At 39.9% G+C, this 21,808-nt stretch overlaps 1 long non-coding RNA gene across 1 annotated transcript in view; it reads left to right on the top strand.

Annotated features, from left to right (window-relative positions):
- LOC106036626 (uncharacterized) overlaps positions 1-21,808 on the top strand; it is a 505,620-nt gene that overhangs the window by 389,615 nt on the left and 94,197 nt on the right. Inside the window, exon 7 of the long non-coding RNA XR_010830024.1 lies at positions 2,506-2,632. This is a non-coding gene — a long non-coding RNA (uncharacterized lncRNA). The remainder of the gene's footprint in view (positions 1-2,505; positions 2,633-21,808) is intronic.

Raw genomic sequence — 21,808 nt, 5'->3', positions numbered from 1 at the left:
TATTTGAAATCATAGTTCAGGTGAACAGGTGTCATTTCAGGTTTGAAATAAACGAGTAACTGGGAGTCCTGAGTGAGATGGCCCCTGATGCTCTGCAAGGCTGCAGTGAGTCCCCAGGTATGGGCACATGCAAAATTTACATTAGATTGATGTCAGAGCCACAGCTGCCGAGCAGTGAACATGGGAGGTTTGTGAGGAAAGGTCTTGCCTCTGAACCCCAAAGAGAGAGCTCACTTTGCATCAGTTAAATGGCTTGATTCTCTCAGCCCTAATTTAAACCTGCCCTGAAATAGTCAATTATATTCTGGTGAGAAAATGTTCAGAAATTATATTTTTACAAGGTAAAATTACAGGTTAAAACTGACAATGCTGCTGATGTGTAGCTTAGTCAATCTGGTAAATTAGTAAAGCATGATATTCTTAGAGAAAGTGGAGAGTAGGAACAATTCCTGAACATGCTTAAAGAAAAATGTGTGAGTGATTCAGCTCTTCTCGCTGTTGCAGGGAAGAGATTAGAGGTGCACCACTTTGTCAGTTCATCTCCTTAACTCATAATATATTATTTATTACAAGGATTTGGTTTCTTAAGCCTGTCTTCTTTTTTTCTTTTAAGATACCACTGACTATTTGATCTTGAGGGCTTATTTTTTATTATTATTATTATTATGTACAGGTATGTGGGGAGGGAAGGATTTTGGGCTACAGCAAAACCCAAGCTTTTTAACATATGGAGCATCAGTGTTTTCATCTTGTTTTGGCACTTTTTACACCTCATGCTGATGGTGTGATTGTGGTTGGTTCAAGTACAGCTGGGGTCCCCCATAGCCTCGCTTTGCGGGGGCTTTCTGACTCTGTTGTAATTTGTTTCTCCCTTTTCTGGTACAACCAAGCACAAACTCTCAGTGTGAGATGTAAACTGATATGCCATCTGTATGGGAAATGGTTATGTCTCACCTTTCAAACCCAGTGCTAGCCAGGCTGGTTGTGCTGCACGTTTCCACTCCCGCAGCCCCGTGCACACCCCTGCCAGGCAGCTCCGTTCTCAAGGGCCCCGTGCAGCCCCGCTGGAGGATGTGGGGTGATCGCGCAGGTGCCAGGTGTCAGAGCACAAGCGGCTCCTTTTGTGCCTGAGCTAAGCTGCGTGAACGAGGAGCGGGAGGTGAAAATGGACCAACAGCTACAGAGTACTCTCAAACCTCTTTTCGAATCCTGCAGAAAGTAGCTACACATATTCCACCGGAAAATGGTTTTAATGCCAGTTACAGTATGTAAAATACATATATATATTTTTCATGGAGCGTTTCATCTTCTGACTGAGCTCACACATCAGGAGCATGTCTGAGAGAGGAATTGCCGCAGAGCACTTCTATTGCAGAAGTACAAGCCAGGTGAAGCCCCCGTGGCTGGGGCAGGACGGGAGAGTTTAACAGCGTTGCCGGAGGTGTGATTGCAGGTGTCACACCAGCTATTTAAATTGCAGATGCGCCATGACTTTTCAGGCAGTAGCACACTTACAGAAATGGGGATAATATCAGGCCTGTCGGTTAAATAGAGAATTTCATTTTCTGTGGCTAAACCTGTTGGAAGAGGAAGAGGCTTGTTATGATACTGATTTTCCCACCCCATGTTTAATATCCAAATAACATTTTACAGGAAAAAAGTAACTCCTAGTAACATCCGGCAGAGGGTAGCCACTGTTGAATCATCTGTCTTCTTTAGCATTTTTTTTATTTGTTTGCTTTTTTGAGGGCAGCTCTGTTTGCTCTCTTACCATCTGACACAGCACTTGTTCTTGCTCTTTACAATGGTCAGTGGGGATAAGAGCGAGCAGCGTGGGGTCTGCTGAAGGAAGAGCAGAGGAGACAGTTGCTTCAGTCTGGGACATATGGCAGTACTACTGTGACGCTCTTGGAGGCTGTTAGCTAAACTGCTTAAGACACCTTGAATTCCTTTGACAGGATTTGAGTGATAACACATGTTTTGTTAAAAGAAAAAAAGATCTTATCACAAATCAGACCCTTAAAAAAATTGTGATGACTTTAAAAAGAAAGAAAAAAACACTTAATAACAACTGAGCTAATGAAAATATCAACATTTAACCTTATTTAAGTTAGCTAGAGTATCTTAACAAGGGGCAGATGTTCTTGACATAGCTGGTGTTCCAGGGTAGATTCTTCTACTTGTCAAATGTTTAAAAGCCTTTTATTTAAAAGTAAAGGAAGTCCTGTTTAAAAAAAAAAAAAAGTGTTGTAAATGCTGAAATAAATAAAACATATTAGGCAAGAATAAATTTGCTGTGTCGTTGGCAATCTGAAAGCAAAACTGTCGTGGCTTTGTTCAGTTCCCAAAAAGGTAATTGGAGTATATTCAATTAAAAGAATTGGACTGTCCCATCACCCAAGCTTGACATAAAAATTTATAAAGAATATGAATTGAAAAAGTAGTAATAAGACATAGAAAACATATCCCCATTCATTTTTCCTCTCTGTGCCCTTCTCTCACTAGACTGTTGATAAGAACAGAAGGAACAGATGGTGGCACCGTCCTGTCTCAGAACCAAATACTGCCCTGCAGTTGTACACTGTATGACAAGCATCCCCATGTGGAGACGCAGATAGTGCTTCTGCAAAGTGTAAGTGTCCACTCTATTCCATTCCTTTGTGAGATACACGCACATATATATAAGCCTGCCTTAACTGCAATTTTCACCAAATTCCTTCTTAAATGTTGTTTTGAGGTCAGAAAGGAGTACCAACGTAATGACTTGCCATGGACATCCAAGTTCTGTGGTTCTTTACCTGTGTACCATTCCACCCTTTTGTCCTTCCGTGCCCTGACTGAAATATTTTGGGTTCATTTCTTATAAGTTCTGATAAATCTTTTGTAATGGTTTTGGGGTTTTGCAGCTTAACGATATCGAATCCATCCTAAGATTTACTGTCAGTTTCACTTGACCTGGGGGTCAAACCTTAAAACGTTTGGTAGGATTTGTTGCAATATCAGGGAATGATGTGAAAGTTGTTATTTGTGGTTTCTGATTATCTGTGTCTAGAAACTATAGATTTAAAAAAATGAAATGATAAATAATGTTTTCTCAGGTGTTCAGAATATGATTGGTGTGTATCATGAACTTTGGTTTCTGGTCGACCTGATTTGTACTACTCCTGATTAAATGACACAAAGGTATCCAAAGTTTTCAGCTTTTCTAATTCCAGAATTCCTAACCAAACCAAATGACAACAGCCAGCTCCCGGTGAAGGTGTAGACTCCCACACTGGGAATCTAAGCCTCCTGGTAGTCCGTTTGCTTTTCTTGGTTACCGTTCATGGACCCTGCTGAAGTGTTCGTAGACCCTTCCAGCCTGCCTGGAAACTCAGCTCCGTACAACTGTATGTGGTTGCTAAGAGGGCAATCGCTGTATTGGAGCTGCTGTGGCCAAATATTTACAGGAGAAGGGAATGGTGTTGGCGCAGGTCCTTTATGTACAACACAGACTGGGTTGGGTTGTTGGCTTCCTTCTCCAAGCTCCTGGTGCACATGGCAAAGTACTTCAGCTGTCCTACCACTCTAGCTAACCAGAAGAGACAACCCCACCGCAGTGAGTGGAAGAGGTGCAGCCTAGGAAATGGTATTTGGCCCAAAACAGGCCAAAAAATTTAGCAAGGAGAACAAGTTTCATCAGTTAAGGCAATAAAGCACAGTCCTGCAGCAAGTCAATAATGCTCAATTGACAGCCAGTCAATATTTGTACTGGATTAACTTTTCAAGGAATGTGGAGATTTCGGGGAGTTTTATGTAAACACAGTAAATAGGTTGGGACACCACAGTACGTTTACAAATACCACGTCAGATGAGATTACAGTCACTTCCAGGGAGCAGGGTTTTTCCTACCACAAAGGAGACGTTTACCTCTTGTGAAATGAACACAGATAGAAATTTCTTGATCGTCAAATATATTCAAAACTGTAGCTGGGCAGATCTCATGGCAATGCTCCAAAGAATGCTTCAAAAAGACAACTTCTATCTGTGGCCAGATTCACTCATCTTGTGCATGCGCTGCTGCCAAGCTTTGCCAGGTAGGTACGGCATCGTGGCTGCAACTTAACACGAATGTTGTATGAATAGAGAAAGACTGTATCTAGCGTCTTCCTGTATGGAAGGGACATACTCTCTTCCTCTCAAAGAGCCTCAGGGGACCCATTTCCTAGACAGGATGTCAGCTGGAAGGAGTTCAGTTCTCATGTTTGTCTTATTGGGACTGGTTTATAGTCACTTTTTTCCTTTTTCCTGGTCAGAGTAGCTTTAGAGTTTGAGGTGAACCAGCGTATTCGCATCTCGGTGTTCTGCAAGTGTTGCTCATCTCTGAGGAGATACTGCCTATCACATCAATGCAATGGGCAAAGCTCTAAGAAATATACTCAGCGTTTGTGGTATTTGCTCCTTAGCTGAAGGTTCTATTGATTTGCATAGAGGTGACTGAAATGAGACAAAAATGTTCTAGTTTCCAACATTTGTAGTACTGGAACATCGGGCTCTGTCGGTTTGTTTACAAGTCTTGCAGCCTTTTGGTGACATGCCTAGCACCCACTTCCAGATGATATAAAAGCGATTTTACTATTTCCAAAACCAGAATCAGAGTGGAAAAAATTCCAAGGTGAAAGTACAGTGATTTACTCTATGGTGGCTGTTTATTTCAAGCCATTGCCCCAGATTTCTGTGACTGTCCCCCGTATGAAAAGGGAATTGAATCATCTTAAGGCTCCTAGCTCTGCAGAAGTAGCCGAGGACAGTTATGCCCATCCTGCCCATCCCTGGGCACTGACCTGAGGGCAGGCAGAGGCCAGCACAGCCCAGCTTGGCAAAACAGCCCCAGCAAACCGGGTGTCATGGATGTGAAACACAAGCACAGCGCTGGTGAAATCCACGGGTAACATATCACAAAGTACCCCCCCCTTGCTGAAGGGTAGATAGCTATGCTTTATTGTTATTCCTTTCATTTCTCCCGCCCTCATGTTTTTTTGTTTTGTTTTGTTTTGTTTTTTCCTTACAAAAGGTAATTAGGCCATAAACAGAGGAGTGACAACTAATTTCATCTGCATGAAAATTAATATTGTAAGCAACAGATAACTTTAGCTGAACAAAATTAAAAAATATATATTTTAATGACATTTTAAAAAGACAAAACCTGGGTTTTTTGCTTCTGAACTTGTCTTTGTACCTACCTGTTTTGATACATGTGGAGATGCTCACTAATTTTAGTGAACAAATGTTCTGCTTCTGTGTACTTCCTGCCCCAACAGCAGGCCTTGCCGGTCTCAGCCTGCGGTACAAAGTTGCTTTTCATTTCCTTTCTCTTGTTCTCTGGTTCCTTTCAAAAAAGAAATGATCTGAGGGAAAAGACATTGCTTTTCTTAACCCTAAATTTTCGTTGACATTAATAGGAGTCAGGTGGCCAAATCCCTGCACACAGCTTTGAAAATTTAAGGTTTAATGTTTTTTTTTTTCTGGGCAGATTCTTATGTTGCTGGAGTTGTGAATCCTCTGAAAAGATATTAAATATGCAACCATACCATGTCAGCAGTGCCTAGAGAGTTTATCTACAAAATTATCATCTACCTTCCAAATCTATAACCCTAAAATATTGATTGGTTAAAAGGTAGTGGATAAAGATTAAGACAGCACAGCAGCAGATTACCCTAATCAAATAAAAAGAGTATTAACAGAGCTGCTCACAGTCCTGGAGACATTGGTTTGAAATACAGATGTCTTAACCAAAGTGCTATGTCTCATTTTTTGAATGCATTTTTGAATGCATTTAAATAAATTACCAAATAGAAAGAAAGCAGGGGAAAAAAACCACAACAACACATTTCAGACAGTAAATTTCTGTTTATAATAAAATTACTTTATGCTTTTCAGTAAATAGTTGGAACTTTGAAAGGCCTTTTCATTGGATAGCGAGAAGTCAAATACTGGATTCTCAGCTTAGAGAGCTCCGTAGGCACCAGTGTGATTTTAAACCTGTGGTTGCGTGCGCATACCTCAACATGAACGCGTGTGCCGTAAAGATCTTATAAGAGCTGGGTAGTGGCTTGTGAGCAAAGAGTGGCGTCAATGCTCATGTTCTGTCTGAAGAGAAGAGCACTCGTTGTCAGTCTATATTCCGTGGTTGGGGAATAGCATTTTCAGAGTATGGATTTTGCATGGCAAAATTGATGGTGGTGTTTACCCCAGAGCAGGTCGCATCTGCGGGCAGGTGCTGAACCGGGCAGGCTGCAGGAGCAGGGCTCTGCATAGGTGCCAAGCGCCCTGCACGGGCTGCTCAAATCCAGCATCATGGCTGGGCGCCCGGCCCCTTACTTGGACTTGGAGCTCCAGATCCACTAGGAAATCGGCCCTGCTCGAAACCAGCACCAGTTCAACAGGATCTGAATTTATCACGTTTGGTTCAGCATTGAAGGCCATACGCTTATTAACATCCAGTAAGAGTAACCTACTGGGGAACGCTACTTGGAAGGTGTGACCTTTGTCACTAATGCTCTTTGTGCATGGTGGGAATTTTTGTGCAGCCAAGGGCAGAGGTGTGGTTTATCCTTTGGAAAGAATTTCCCATTGAATGGCAGCTAAGCAAGGATTTAACTAATACCCCATGTCCTGGGTTATTGAAGTCATGGAGGCAGAAAAAGAAAATAAGATGGGTAGTCATTAATTTTCATCAGTTATGGACAATACTGTTATATTATTGACTCTCATTAAAACAACATGTCGCTGATGAATAGTATCATTTCAGCTTCCTAAATTTTTCTACCTAAAAATTTTGATTTAAAGACAAAATATTTAAGAATGTGTGGAAAAGGTTTTGGAGGTGTAACTAATTGGTATGGAAGTCTTTTGTTTTTGTTTTTGTTTTGGTTTTAAATAGCGCCTAATTTTAAGTCACAGTGTAAATGAGGTTTTAAAAGTTTTTAACAGTGATGTAGATAAATTTGGAATTAAAATTGAGATCTGAAATGTTGTGTTGCTCCACTTTTAAAAATAAGTTTCCTTCTCATTTGCAATTAAAATGTCTAGAATTTGCATAAAATGTGTGAAATTAGAGATAATTGAAATACAGTAGCTATAAATATGTCTACTCCATTTGAAAAATAAAATGTCCACTAAAAGGGTGCGAAAGCCGTACCCCCTTCTCTTGTTTCTCACATTTGGATCTCTGGCATTTTTCACACTTTTATAGCTAATTTTTATTGCAAAACAATATGTTACGTTTGTAGCAGTTGTGGGAATGCAGAATAGCCCCTGGCAGCTCTGTAAAAAAAGGGACGTTAGGAACACATTTAGGAGAATACAGCTTTCAATTTCAGCCACACATTGATGTCATGGAATCATATTAAGTGTGATCTAAGAAAAAAAAAAAAAAAGAAAAGCAGATAAGAAGAAGAAAGCAAATGTTATGGGAAATACTTTAAATAAACTATTATTTTACGTATATCCATTCTATCCTGCTCCTTATGTTTTCATAACACCCCGAGTTGTCATGATAGAGCGTGTCTTCAGGGAGCACGGTGAGACAGAAACCCAGGCTCCTGCAGGCATCAGCTGCGTGTCTCTGGGGAGCACCGCCTGGCCGGACCGTGCCTCTGTGCTGGGAAGGTTTTCCTTGTTTCACCACCCTGAAAGCCGGCGTTGTTTGGCGCTTTTGCTGATGTCTGCTTCCAAGCAGGTGGGGGGAGTTGTTGTCAGCTGGCCTGCGGGCAGTGCTGGAGGTGAAGCGTTCTGCCCAGGGCAGCACCATCCTCTTCTCCTATCCTGATCTCCTGGCCCAGCGTGTTAGCGTTCAGCTCTGTTGGCAGATCCTTGTTTTTTTGGCTGCGGAGCAAAATGCTACTGCTGCGCAACCAAGTTGGCACAAGGAACTGTATCTTTCACAGATAATAGAACTGGAAAGACAGACCTCTACCATATTGTCAAATTATCCCTTATTAGCACGTGCACTTGTGAATGTCTGCCACCGGAGTGGAGGTGAATCGCATGCACAAATCGTAACGATGTTTCTCCAACTCCAGTCTTGGAACTCAGAGAAATATTATTCAAATAATACCCCATGCATCTTTTTTAGTGAAATTGCACTGTGATGTCCTGTCATTTTCAATACTGTGCAGTGTTTCTGTTACTGGGGAACACCAATCAACTTCGAAAGAGCTGCTTTGGTGTAGAAATGGGCAGCTATTCAACTCCTCTGCATCCAACACAAATACCCAGCACAATTTGATGTAATTCACACAAAACTGAATTGGAAGGCCTAGGTGAAGGTTACCGCACTGATCTATCAGTGCTCCCCATCCTGTAATATTATTTCTGGAAACCCTCTTTTTCTGGAGGAGTTCCTCGCGGAGGAAGATAGGCCAAAACAGAAGAGTTTCCATGCAGGTAGTCCCTGAGGATGATGGAAATTCAGCAGGTTATTTTAACGCTGGTGGCTCCTTCAGTAGTTCCTGCCTGTTCCCTGCTGCAGCAGGCTTATGAGAAATTCTGTGGTACCTGAGCTTGGGAATTTAATTGTTTCTCAACCCACCCCAAACACCCCTCAGTGTATTTTTCTTAAATCTCCGTGTCAGACGCATTGATGTGTACCGGACCCAGTTAGGTGACTCGCTTCAAATTTCACAATTTCTGATCTGGGGACAAGAGTTACGAGGAGGAGACAGATTTCCAGGATGCATTTGAGGAGTGCTGAAATGTTAATGCATTAAGACTAAAACGGTGGGATTTAAACCGCTGCATTGAGTAGCGTGTAGTACAGAGTGAGATTGATCCCAGAAAAGTACCAGCGAGGTTGTGTCTCATACAGGCCTAGCCACTATGGAGTCATTCTTCAGAGACAGACCAAGCAACAGAAGAACCACAGCCTTACCTGCAAGGTGCCTTTTCATGCGTGCTTTTTTCTCTCCTTTTAAGTTGTCCTCAAGGAAAAATAAGAGCAAAAAGTCCCTGTGCTTCTCACTGCACATCTACAGCACTTCATAAATAATAGTAGCTGTTTTAAAAGCAGGGGATAGGCAGAGGGTTACAATGGATGAAAGCTAGTTAGTGAGTTAGTTAGATAAATGCTTAAAAGACCAGCAGCAAAGATAATCCTGCATTTATTTCCGGGGTATTCACCAGGTGACCCTTTTCTGGCTTTCACGATCTGTGTTTCTTGAGTCAAGTAAGGGCTGTGCAGAAACCTGAAAAACAAAGCTGCAAATCTGGGGTATTCCCATAATTTGTGATTGTCCCTCCTTTGGCTCATCACGCTCATTTCTGAGCATCTGCCAACGCTCCCATCCTGTGCCGAGTGGCACTGTGAGCGATCCGTTGCAGGGGCTCTTCCTGGCACAGACAGAGGCTCGTTCAGTCTAAACTTACTGAGTGACATGTGCAAAATTGATCGTTTCAAGAGCCTTTTGTATAACACAAAACTTCAAGCAGAGAACCCAAGGCATTTCCTTTCATCAACCTGGTTCTAATTTGATCAAAGCACTAAAAAATTCAGCCCGCCTTATTTCCTGTCCAGTTCTTTTACACTTTACAGCACATTATATATCAATCTCTTATCCCTGAATTTTAAGAAGCAACCTGTGATATAATTGGATCAACAGTTGCCAATCACTCCAGCACAGCACTGCATTATTACTAAGCAGACTATAATTTTGAAGCTCTTTTTTATTATGCGTATGACTATATTATCACTGTATACATATTAGGACAGCTGAATGAGCCCCTTAAGGAAAATAAGGGTTCAAATAACATTGACAGGGTAGATAGACTAACAGAACTGAGGATTCACCCCTGTTATAACCGTATTGCCTTATGGCACATTTTCAGGAGAAAGAAAAAGAACAGTAGCTGTGTGCTTTCTATTAACCCTACCTGCAAATCAGAATATTGTAACAGTGGTGAAGCTGACCATCTTTGTATGCTTAAGCAAATTAAAAATCAAGTCTGTTTTCAGGTCTCAAATTTAATGGTTCATATACAAATTTTGCATTATCTAGGACTTGAAATCCCATTCCTTCTCTCTCCTGACTCCCTCCCTGTAGACACATGCACTCACAAAAGTTCAGAACAAAGCCTTTCTGGCTTCTGCATGTGCACCGTACCATCCTGGTTCATTGTGCAATCGTCATTTGCATCTGACAGGAGCCAGCACTATTTCATTCCAGTAACTCATACAATTACATAGGATTGTTAAAAATGTTAAGTAAATAATATTTTTCCTCCCCTAAGCTTGAGATGTTAGTGTTCTTTGAAAGACCTTGAATCTCGTCTCAGTAGTATCTGCATAAATAAAACTGAGTGACAGCCGTTTAGAAAACTCCATGTTTTATACCATTAATTCACAGATAAGCATTGTTAGTCAAATAAGCATTTAATTCCCAATAGCCTGAATATTTCAATACCTTGTAGCAAACAAATAAATAGAATGTACACAATGGCATACAAATTATGGAAAATATTCCATAGAGTTGACATATGAACTCATAACCTCTTAGGTAAAGGTGAATGACTATTAATGTAATTTCATTATTGTAAGGACCTCCCTCTTTTTTTCTTTTTTTTTTTGTTCATATGCAATTCATTTGTATGCATTAGCTTGAAAGAATTAAACCTGTAAATCATAACTTAGTCAATAATAATAATAATCACCATCATATAAAGAAAACAGTATGATTTCTTCTGTTTTTGCGAGTCTAAACTCAGACATTTAATGGTACATACCTGTTTCTGTTTTTTAAATTATTTTTTTATGTCTCTCTCAATGTATACACACAGAGACCTGCATATTTGTTTTTATTTATATATGCTTTATGTACATAAATATGTTTATAATATAGACATTAAAAATATTGTTTTACATATATACAGGGAGAGACACAGGCACACAGAGAAGCATACATGTGTAAAAACAGAACATCTCTCCTCAGCAGTCTGATTCTGTGCCCTGCAGGACTTCACCAGGAAAAACTCAGGAGCAAAATGCATCTCGCTATAATTAAAATTGCCCATTAATTTTCAGACAAAGTGATAAGATTCAGGTGAGGAGATGCCTGCATTCAGAATTCTGTGGGTTTTTCAGAAAAATATTCTCACTTTTTTTTTTTTTTGGCTGGTCAGTGTTCCTTTCGTGTTGTATTTATTTAAACCTCAAATCAGAATAGGTGCATAGCCCTTCATACCAGTGTGTGTTGTACACAGGCTGATAAAATGAAGTAAGTGTGCTTATCACTTTTGAAGCCTGTTTTACAGAACTGTATTTTTTTCTTTAGCAATTCATGCTGTTTTTAAGTAATGTGATAAAACCACTTCCCCATCTTCCTGGATAAAATTGGTTGTTGCAGGAGGAGCATGGTCATCTTCATCTGCTTGTTGCATTTTCTTTAAAAACAAAACAAAACAAAATAATCACACACAAAAACCAAACCCACATGTGGTTGAATAGCAAGTATGTTTGTAAGCATATGCATGCAGACAGAACTTAATATATATCCTATGCTGCATATTGTGTAATCTACAGAAAAAAGCTCTGCATCCTGTTCCTTGCCCCACCACCCATCCCTGGGATAATAGGAGAATTGAAATTCCCATTTTCAGACCCACCGCAGATTAATATGATTCAACATAGATACTTATTTCTCTGATAGTTTCCCATGCATCTTCACAGTGAAGTTGAGAGAAATTACTACAGCAGAACGCGTAAAGCAGATGTTATCCCATTAATTAGCTCTGGACCTGAGCAGGCTCAAGACTTTCCCATTTTCAGGCCGATAGGAATTGGTCCCAGTGAGCGTGCTCCATATCCACATTTAGTATCATCTCATAAACAGCACTGGAAACACAGCAGGCCCTTGATGAAGATACATTAGCTTATTTCTAATTTAAAGTTATGTTGCTTAACCTTAATGTAATTGGTCACTGGTGACCAACTGTTTGTATACCGAGTTGATGACCAAGGAGATGTAATAAATTATAAAACTTACTGCTTAAATAGAAGGAACGACTGTTCTGTTAAAAGCCTTGCATGTAATAATGGTAAAATAATTACACCTCAAACAGAAGAGCCTTGGATCTGATAAAGCTAACAAAGTCTTTCAGATGAAGGTGTTTTCAACCCGCTTTAAAGGACATGTATAAAATACTTTCTTCTCTCAGTGCAGTGTCTTACATTGGCTGAATTGTCAACTTTCAAAGCTCGCCTAATATTGATTAAAAATAAATTGGTAAAGTAAGATACTTTCTTTTTGAGGGGTTGCGTGGATTAAAGTAATTAACCAATTTCTGTGGTTAACGAGAAACAAAAGAAATTTGCACAAATAATTATATTCTGTACATCAATTCAAAGTCAGTGCTAGACATGTTTTAGAAAAGGGTTGATTAGCTGGTAGAATAACCGGGATAATAATCAACTATGGAAGGAAGTAATTGACACAACTTTAATGTTTAATAATGAATAGCATGCCAGGGGCAAAATAAAAGGAAATCTGCTTTCTGAGAACCAGGCCAGACCTAAAATTTCTTCAGCCAAATATAGCAATTACTAGAGACTCCTGAACTGCTTCTGTGGTCTTGTGGCAAAGTAACAGGTGTAGTTAAATTGAAAGCACACAAGTGCCTATATTAAATCTAGTAGTTTCTAGATGCTGCAATTTAATTTCAAGCCTTTTCCCTGCTGAAGACTTAATGGTTGATTTTAGAAATGCAGAAACGTAAGGAACACCTACTCTTCTATGTCTGTTTTTCGTTTTTCAAACTGCATTATATTAACAAACTGTTCATTAAATCAATAAGAGTGAGGAAGAAGTGTATGATTTGCTTGTCTCAGAGGTGATAATTTCTCTCTCTAAATATTTGCATTTAAAATTTGGGCTATCTCCAAATGCCGTAACTTCACAATAAAGAAATAGAGTTTATTTTTTTTAATTCTCATATTTCATTTCTTACAAGGACCTTCCAATAATTTAAACTATTTACAGTGCCTCAAAGATCATTATTTCCCCATGACTCCTCAGAGAAATATTGGAGCCACTCTATTTATTGCTGACATTAGATTTACCTTTGAAGACTGGTTTACAAAATGGAGACATTAGGATGTGAAAGTTATTATTTTTTTTTACACTGCTTGGAATGCTAAGTTTTTGTGTTTGCTGTATTAGAGTAAACATTGCTATAGCTACTCAGTTTGTTATGGAAACTTGAAAAGCAGATGCATTAAAGTGTTTTGTTTTTAAAAACACACAGTTCTTTATAAGAAAAAATATAAATACTATTTGGTGGCTTGTCATGAGTGTATATTTAAAAACAACCTACCCCCCAAACCAATGAATAAAAATGCATTTTGGTATTCTAAATGGTGGAAGAGAATTGCTCAACCAATGGAAAAGCAGGTGGGGTAACACATCCTGATTCTTGTAATTGAGGCTGTAAAGAAAGATGAGGGAGATGTGCACTGTTTGTGTCGCCGTAGTTGTGATCTGTGAAAATAACTTCAGAACAGCCTTTCTTAATATTAAAATGACTCCGTTGCTGTTCAACTAAAAATCAATACAGCTCACAATTTTAATAAGGAACATGAATCTGAAAATGTGTTTAGTATCAGGTTATATAAACACACCCTAATGAGATACTATAAAATCCATCACATTAAAGGCTGGTTCCTACAAGGTATATTAGCTAAAAATGTTCAATATATTAGGTCAGTGTACAACACTACACATAATAAAGCAGGTCTGTCAAGGCAAGATACATGTTTTGCCCCTTAAAACTGTTATGTTTTGCACATTTTACAAGGTTCTTTGAATACATGAATAAGATAAGTTATTCCCATCTCTTTCTTAAGCAATCTCAGAAATGGCTGTGACCTGAAATTGGAAATCTTGTAAACACCCATCCGAAGAAAATGTGTGCAGTTCTGTCTTAAAGAGATGGTACATGTTTAATTATCCCAACTTCTTCTAGGAGAATACTATTAACATACACATTAGCATCGTCCCATTGGTTCCTCCTGCTGCTCCACCTTAGGGGCAGCAATAGGAGCTAATCTTATTGCTCCCATGCGCATAATAATGAAATTTTGTCTTGTCTCTAAGGCAGTGTTCTTTGGTCTAAAGTACAGCAGGAAACATTTCTTTTTTTAGAAAATTCCTGACCAACTCATTTAAAAAAGATTTTAAAAATTAGAATTCTTCCTATGTGAATACCAGAGCCGGCAGAACACATTGCTTTGACTTGCGAAGCAAAATTAAGCAATTGTGCAAATAAATTGCTCTGTATTCACATATAGAATACAGTATACGGTAGCTATGGGTGCATTCAGCTCTTTGAAAAATTGGAAGCAGTGGATTTTATGTTATTTTTTCTTGCACTGTCCATATACAGTATTCTCAAAGAATAACATAGGAACAAACAAAAAGATATGGTTTGGTTTTAATATAAAATACCTCTGCCTTTTTCTTGCAGTGTTCTACAGGCTATAATGGAAAAAAAAAAAAAAAGAAAAAAAAAACAGGCAAAAAATACATGTGAATTCAAGGCTACTGAATTAAGGGAGGTTGTACCAACATTTCCCCCACTGTACATTATTTGTATTCAAGGTTTTTGAAATGACATTGTAATCTGATGATGCACCAGCCTATTATATTGTCTAGCAGGACAAATATCCTTGCGTTTTCTCTGTAGAACTAACACAATTTTTCCATGTCAGAGGTGCATAATATCCTGGCGGTCATAAGGAATGATGCTATTAATCCTCTTGGGCAATCTCCAGGTCTGATTATTAGGGAAATAAATTTGCATGCTGCATATGAGCTAGGTGAATCACCGAGAGCACAAATTATATTTCCTGACAGCAAGTTAGAGAATGGAGCCACATCGCTTTTTTATCTTTTTTTTTTTTTTCCCTCTGAAAGCTATAGAATTTCAATTCATTACATGAGATTGGTTAGAATTCAAGTCTCTTTTTAAGTTGATATTAAGTTGAGTCTGTTATCTCTGTGAAGGCTAGTAGGTTCCCCTGAGTATCCACCTAATCACTACTTAAAAAAATCGAAACGTATAGTTAGTGTCATGATTTAGGTACCAGAGCTACTTTATTTATCAGTGTGGAGTGAGATAATTTCAATTTGAGGCTCTGTAGCCCTCATGAATTTAACTGTCTTGAAAGCTTTTTTTCCTCTCTCTCCCTTTCTCTCTCTGCCCCTTTCTCCCCCCCTTTTAGTGTGCATATTGTAATAACGGTTATTCTGGGCACCTGTTTCACTGTTCTCCATGCATATTTCAGGCTGCTTTATTTATCATATCATATATTTCATAATATGTTTGAAGATTTTTGGGTGAAATGCTATTTGGATTTCAGTTAAGAAATCAGGCTGTATTCTCTGTGCCAGCAGTACTGCCAGGCATTTCTGCTTTTCGTATCAGTGATGAATGTATTTTTATTATTTTTACCGTTTGGCATCTGAGCAACCTTTTTGCATTATTAAATCTGAACAGGGAGAATGATAGCAAGTGAGAGGAGAATAAATGGCTCTGTGTCCTGATGTATTAATTAAGCAGACATTTATTATAATCAGGGTTTTATAGTTGTTGTAAAAAGGTATTTTTTTCTTCCATGATATACATCCACGTGTGGTAACTTTTTTGAGCTGTTTTGGAAATTGCCAGGTTTAATAGATTTCTCTCTGAATTCCTGATCACTAGTGCTGTACTGTACATGCAGACAACAACCACGACCGAGCCCTGGAGTAGTGAGTGAGTGTAGATGGATCCAGCTCCGAGTCGAGTGAGGAGTGTCTCGATTAAAGGTGGGCTCTATAAATCCATCTGGATCAGCTACAGCCTTGAGTCTGGGGGAATCTGAAATGTCTCCTGCTACTCAGTGGAGCTGAGCAAAGGCTGAAGACATAGAAACCTCGGCACTGGTCAGAACTGTAGGCGTGACTGAAACAACAAGAGACAGGTAATATATCTGATAATGCCAGATCTGAAATGTTCTTAATCATTTACTTATTCATGAACTACAAGCAACAGTACTAAAGGAAAGGGATACGTCTCTGACTCACGATTTCACGTGTTGCCAAATATACAGCAAAGGAAGCACTTTTAATCATCTTACATGAAATCTATTTAGGATTTGTCTATTCTCTCATCCGTTACATTTCTTTATGCTTCCTGAGCATAGCTGGTGCCATTTCTTTTCAGAACAAAGGCCCTTTTGTTTGTTTTCTTTTTGTTTGTTTTATTAATTTCTTCTCAGCATATGGGTTGTGCTTATTCACAGACAGGAAGTATTTCCCACATTTAGGAAAAGGAAATAGCCTTTGGAGAAAATTCAAAGAAAGTCCATTGGGGAGTGACTTGCCTGTTCAGAGTGTTATTTCCTATTCCTGAATAGAAACATCAGACTTATTTTTGGCATCAAATGGCAGTGCTGCTATAAACACTAGCCTCTTTAATTCCCATCTCGCAGTGGACATTTATTCTAGGAACAGAGGGTATTTGTTGCTCTCCTGAAATGGGAATGGGCAATAAAAAAAGGAAAGTTTTAACAAAACTGCAAAATTGCCTTTCTTCTGTTGTCTGTGACCTAGTCAAGACCACACTGATACTCCCGAGCCCCAGCTATAAAAACGAGAGGCCATTTAAATGTGAGCTGTCTGTGATTTGGGGAGTTGTCTTCTCGGTATCCACCAGCAGAGCCATGGCCGGTTCCCACTGCAGGGCTGCCTTTTCTCAGGCTGCTGCGAAGGAGGCTGGCAGGAAAATGATGGGTATTTTAATGGGCACTTCTTTGGGGGTGAGGGAGGGGTAGCAGGCCTGAGCATAAGGCCATTTATGTCTTCATAAATTGTAATAAATACATAAGATCAGCTGGTGTTATTGCAGAGAGAATGGAGTATAACGATGTCTAGTCTGGCTGCTTCTCTGCAGTAGTAAATCCAGACTGTGTATGGGTGATGATTGGCAGAGAGGGCAGGGTAGTAAGAGTCACAAATGAACCAAAGGGTGTCAGCTAGTAAAGCTTTTATTTCAAACTTTATCTTCTACTGCCCCTCATCATCACACAGTGAAAATACTCTCCTGAAAATAGAAGAGATGAGTTTTGAACTTGAGCAGACACATAAAAAAAAAAAAAAAAGATTAAAAACAGTAGTTTCTCTGAAAAAAAAAAAAAGTGGAGTGCATCAGTTGTTGGATTTCTCCTTGTCTATTAATTCCCACAGTCCGTCTGGATCTTAAACCTTGCGTCTAGCAGATCTCTGCAAGCACGCAAGGGAAGCCTGCTTACATCAATCATACCTATGTGTCTGTGTTGTCACACGGCCGGGTGTGCCACTGTGTCAGGATTTAGCAGGGCAGCTTCTGCTGCTGCAATGTCTAAAACGACGCAAAAATCAAAGTGTTTTGCCAACTGTAGCTTTCACCTTCGTTATGGAGAGCTTTTCCTGGATGTTCATAAGCTTAATGCAAATATGTGTAACACAAAGCATGTACAGTGCTGATCCCGGCAGGCTGTTGCTCACCTCTCAGGAACATGAGCAACCTTTAAAACTTGTGGAGCTCTACCTAGAAATTGGCTGCTTTGCTTGAGAAAAACAAGTACAATATCTAAATGTCTGTGTCTTCTGTTAAACTTTCAGTTTTCAGTCTGTAGTTGATAAAATTTGGGTTTTAGTAGGATGAAAAACCAGAAAGCAGTGTAAAACACAGCAATAATGAGACGTGGTTTGTCTTCTGCCTTCCTTATGGTTGGTTTGAAGAGGTGGTGTGCTAAGCTCAGGAACGGGCAGCTCTCCTGGCTGCTGCTTCGGGGGGGAGTCAAAGGGGCCAGTGCGCACACAGCTCAGCGCTACATTGACAGCGCTTGTGGATGCGTCCAGAGAAGAAAAGTGAAAGAGACTAGGGGGAAAACCAAAAGAAAAAAAAAGCCCCAAACCAGCCCCAAGCAAATGACAAAAGCCCTTAACCTCGGATATAACCCCGGGATAGAGGTGACAGAGGGAAAAGGCTCGTTGTGTCCATGCCACTACTCGCAGGCATGTGTGGCTGAAGGCTTCTGCCTACATTCTGGGCGACCACTGTGTGCCATCAGCTTCTGTTCAGTGACCTGTCAGAGCAAAGAAGGAATTTCGCATGGCCTGAAAAACTGACAGAACAGTTCACCTTTCGGGGAAATGTAATATTTTCTGATAAGGAGCTTATGTTAGTTTTCTTAGTAAATAGCCTGAAAGCATTTCTGTCTATGGCATTTCTGGATGTGATAAGTTGAAGGAAACATCCTTGACCATGACTTAACAAAACAGGCCATTTGTTTCATGGGGTAGCTGTTTCAAGAAATGTAAATAAATGGCAACTTAAGGATGGTATAAAATAAACGATCACAGAGACAGCCCAGAGCTGCATTGTTTCAGAAAACACAAGGCACTATTTATGGAGCTGTAAACAGAGGAGTGTGTTTATTATTGCACTTGGAATTAAATCAGAAAGGCAGAAAGCTGAAGTTTGAGGAAAGATTAGTCCAAATTTGAGTTCCTTGTGTTGGGTTACAGCGGGTACTGCATGTTGGTTTTGTAACAGAACAGGCTTTTTTGTGAGGGTGTTGTGCCTATCTTGCAGGGCCTAATTCTACCATTTATTTTGCTACCTCCTTGACAGGAATGAAGCTGTAGAGGAGATGATGAGCATGGTTGGGGGCCAACAAAATGTCCGGTTTTCATACTACGTGCAGGTGTTAAGTATTTTGAAAGTGTAAATTTGGAGCCAAGCACGCCTTTGTGGAAGCGGGTCTCAGCCAGAGCGCGGCAGCGCAACCTCCGTGACCTTCCCCACAGCTGCTGCAGGCCGGCGGGCGATGGCTGCGTGCACAGGGCTGGACCTCCGAGGTCGCCCCACGGCGCCAGCTGAGCCGACTTTCGTGGCTGGGCTTCCTCCAGGGGGGCTTTGGGTGCTTCTCTTATAGGTAGTACCTGGCTCTTGGAGGACCATGATGGGGTTAAATAGCATTATTGGCAACAGCCCACCACTTGGTTTAATAACACCATAGTCTTATTAACAATCTGGGTAATTGTTATAGCAACATTTCTGCAAGTCTTACCTGTGCTGTATGTGCCCCTTCAAGGAAACATGCTTGCCTCATCTAATACCGTGTTATAAACTGCGTTACACACCCTTCAAATTGAAAATGCCTTTCCCCCCACTGTTTTACTGGTATTCCTAAACTATTACGCTGCATTTAAAAATGAATTGTGTGCAATGACATTAGAGAAGGGGTTAGGTTTTCTGAGCTGCTACCAGTGACATATGACTGTGGTGACAGACAGTCAGCAGTATTCAAACAATTAATCTGAAAAGCAGCAGACTTCAATGTGGAGTTTAGGAGGAGGCTGAGCAGCTACATATTTACAAAAGGGATGTCACTGAACCATCTTTCTACCCAGGGATAGCCTATGGCTACTTAATACTTTTAAACCAGTAGTGGAAGGATTAAATACACCTGAAGTCAGGTCTTTGAGGCCATTTCCCTCTTGTGCTTTCTTTTTCTTACTTGAGCTGCACTTCAGCAGATATTTTTTTTGATGGGCTATGAGAAAGGGTGGATTTTCTGATACCTTTTATTAGAATTGCACAGAAGTAGGAGAATCCTCACAGAGACGCAGGCTCCTTTTTCTGTTGCCTTTGAAAAGTTAACACGTGAGGCTACGCAAGAAGCAGACACTGCAGTGGAGGAGGAGGGATACGGTAATAAAGGTGATAGCGATACCTTAATTTAACAAATATGCAGTGCTAATTATGTAAACATGTGAGAACTCTAAAATCTTCTCATCATGGGTGTCACACAATTGAAATATTTTACAGCCTAATTCAGGATTTTACAGTAATAATGTTATTTTATATTGGCTACTTGACAAGCATAGGCCAGGGCTGTCTATCAAACAAAACTGTTGTGCCAGACTGTATCTTGGCGATAAGCACAAAAGAAGAGTCGGTCAAATTCTGTTTACATATTAATCGTTGAATCAGATTTAGTTCTGTACTACAGACATTTCCATAACCAGGTAGCTTTAAAGGGGAAAAAATGCCTGTGTACTAGGGTGGGCCATATTTTAAACCGACTGATTTTTACAGAAGGCTCCTATGAAGTTCCAGATCAGGTTTCGCAAATGTACTCAAGAGATCGGGTTCCCATTCAGAGAGATTTAGGCAGCAGTAGCTTTTCTCTTTCATCGTTATTAAACATTTTTTCCCCCTCTTGCTCACAGAGGTTGGGATGTATGCGTTTTGGAAACTGACAGGATTCTGCCAGATAGAGATTTATTTGTACGTTTGTGTTAACGTGATGTTATCATCTGCTAAACAAAGTGAGCATGATAAGCAAATCAGAAAACCTGGACAAGTTTGGTGTCATAGTCAAACACACCGTCTTCCCCTCTCTGAAGCAGAGCCAACAGTTGGTGTTAATTTGCTTGAAGTCATTCAGTTTTCAGTCTCTTATCACAAATTCACCTTCCCCCTGTTCTCCCCTGCCACCACAGCAGACAGCACTGTTCCCAAAACCAAAGTCTGAAATCCTGGCGTCGGTGAATGCCGCTCACGACATGCCTGGTGAGCCTGGGCAGTCAGTCCAGCCCCAAATCCTGCCTCTGGGAATACTCAGTACCAAATTGCTCGAAGGAAGACAAAGATGTTCCTTACTGCCCAAAGAGGATGTTTCTCTCTAACCTTCATCAGCCTGTGGTTCATTTCTGTCACAAAGTATTAAGGTTTTCAGCCCTTCTAAGATATTTATCTTAATCCTAGCTAGGATGTTCTCATTATTCACATAAGCATCTAAATTAAACTATTTTATATCATATTAAGTCCTTAGCCTGAAGGGTATCTTGTGGCAATCAGTTCCATAGGTTAATTATGAACTGTGTAAAATAGTATTTTCTTTATTGGTTTTTAAACATGTTGTTTTTCAGTGTTGTTGCATTAGGAGGAGAGGAAACCAGGAACAAGCAATTGATCTTCTCTATAAGTTTCATTAACTCTCTCATGTCCTGTCTTTTATTTCTCTTCAATAAACTAAGCAGCCCCAATCTTCACAGTCTTTCCTTCTGCCACTAATCATTTTTGTTGCCCCTTTCTATTTCAGCTTTATGTTTTTTTGAGATGAGTCGAATGTAGGTTGGTACAGCATTTCAGATAGGATACAACAGCCAGTTACTTGGTGACGTAGTATTTTAGTGTTCATTTCCATCCTGCTCTTTATACAGCCCAACAACATATTTACTTTTTCTGACCACTGCTTCCAATTGTTTTGCTTTCTCATTGAGCTGTCCAAAGTGGCACATGTTTTCTCCTCCCTCTCTTTTTCCCGAGTGGTTAGTTAATTTACAACCTAGCCTTGTGCATGAGTATTGAAAATTATTCATTCAAATATGCATTACCTTGCATTTATGAACAGTGAATTTCATCTGTCTTCATGCTGCACATCTGTCTAGTTTTTCTAATCTTTTGTAATCATGACTAACCTAAATATTTTTGCACCCTGTGCAAATTTTGTCACCTTCCCCTCTCTTTTCCAGAACACTAATGAATATATTAAACAACACCAGTCCTAATACTGACTGCTGAAGCACTTCATGGTGAGCCTTTTAGCAAGCTAGCAATCAACAATTTATTTCTACCCTTTTGTTTCTGTCTCTGGCTGTCTTTGTTTAACATACAGATTTATTTTCAAAGCGTTGCCATTTCCAAGTGTTCTGCGGAGAGCCCTCCCACAGGGTGTGGGGAC

Source organism: Anser cygnoides, chromosome 3 (assembly GCF_040182565.1).
Source record: "Anser cygnoides isolate HZ-2024a breed goose chromosome 3, Taihu_goose_T2T_genome, whole genome shotgun sequence".
Taxonomy (NCBI): Eukaryota; Metazoa; Chordata; class Aves; order Anseriformes; family Anatidae; genus Anser; species Anser cygnoides.
This window is presented reverse-complemented; position numbering and strand designations above follow the sequence as displayed.